The sequence below is a fragment of the Berghia stephanieae genome, chromosome 10, assembly GCF_034508935.2.
Source record: "Berghia stephanieae isolate SIO BIC M18660-M18661 chromosome 10, UCSD_Bste_1.3, whole genome shotgun sequence".
In the NCBI taxonomy this organism is placed as follows: domain Eukaryota; kingdom Metazoa; phylum Mollusca; class Gastropoda; order Nudibranchia; family Aeolidiidae; genus Berghia; species Berghia stephanieae.
Genome location: NC_088369.1, coordinates 43,785,681 through 43,787,335, shown reverse-complemented (window position 1 = coordinate 43,787,335; position 1,655 = coordinate 43,785,681).

The following is a 1,655-nucleotide window of genomic DNA, read 5'->3' as shown; positions in this document are numbered from 1 at the left end:
CAGTTCAGTGAGCATTACTCATAAACGCGGATGGCAAAAAAAAACAATAACAAAGACCTGAGTGACGTCATCTGCATACTATCTATATGAAATTAACCATCTCCTTACCAACTATTATAAAATCGTCACATTCGTTACGATACAACCAACAGTTTTCTTATTTTTAAAAATGCCACACCCAATAGAGACCTAGACCATTGACCTGAAAATTAGCGAATTTTACTGTTATTGATTTACCCACCTTTCTCAGTGAAGAATCTGGAACTATCAGTTTCTGTTTTTCTAAAATAAAATCATTCATTATACTTCGCGATTCAAATGTGTGGTTTTTATGGCTGTCTTTAAGCTTTATTATTTGAAGGTTGCTGTTTGAATATGTTGCTATAGGTATGTTCTGAAAATGGTTTAAAAAACTATTAAGAAAAACTCGAGCTTTTATATAGCACAATATCCACTAAACGTACTCAAAGAGATTTACTAAATCTATTTTATAGTCTAAAGCAAAGAAGAAAAAAAAGACAAGATTAAAAAATAGTTTTTCAAACGTGTAATTTCTGAATATTCTTTTTCCTGTTTCTTTTGTAAATGGTGCTTTTTAAAATATATATGTATTGTTTTCATTTAGATTTTATTATTGCATTCGATTTAACAATATTTAAGAAACCACACAAGGTAGGTGCTCTCGGGGATCAAGGTTAGACTTCAGATCGGAAATTGGTCCCACTCGTGAAATTTTGTTAATTTTGGAGATGCCTTTAAGAGACTTTTTGCTTGGTCGCGGGAATCTGCTTTTTGGCTTTTCCTGAGGGTCTTTTTCACCATCCGCCGATTCATCTATGCTCGTATTGTTTCTGAGTTCTGGGATGCCCACAATTTCTTCGGAATCACTCTGAGGTTCGAACTGTCCAGAAGATTCAAAAGTCTCATTCTGGTCTCGTGACTCATCGACAACAGTATACAGATTCGATTGGCCAGAGGTTTCCTTGTCCTTAATTCCTGACAGACGTTCGGGAGGTCTGTCATTTTGTCGCGGTTGAGTCCTTTTGTTTTCAGAGTTAGGCTTTGATGTTTTGTTAAATATTTTAAAATTTGCAAAGCGTGACATTCTTTTCGGCGGTTCTAAAGGTTCGGATAGCCCTTTTGTGTTTTGTGAAGGAGTAGGGGTTGAGGCTTGTCCATATTTATCTTTTGAGCGACTAGGAGTAGGTGGTGCAGGTTCACATTTGTCTCCTGATGAACCAGGGGTTGGAACGGACCCACATTCATCTTTTAGGAGACACGGAGGTGGTGAAACTTCTGGTTCAGTTATGATTTCAGATTGAGCGGCATTAGCCAACATTTCACATTTCGGACACTGAGGTATAGTAAGCTCATTTATATTTGGGAACTGAGTGATTCCAAATTCATTTCTTGCGAAAGCAGGAGGAGGTGAAGGTACAAATTCATTTTCTGAAATTCCGGTAGGTGTTACAGGTACGTATTCATTTCTTGCGGAAGCAGGAGGAGGTGCAGGTACAAATTCATCTCCTATTCCCAGGGAGGGTTTAGTTACAAATTCATTTCTTGGGAAACTAGGAGGTGGTGCCCGTACAAATCCGTTTGTTGGCATAGCAGGAGGGGGTGAAGGTACAAATACATTTTTTGGACGACCTGGA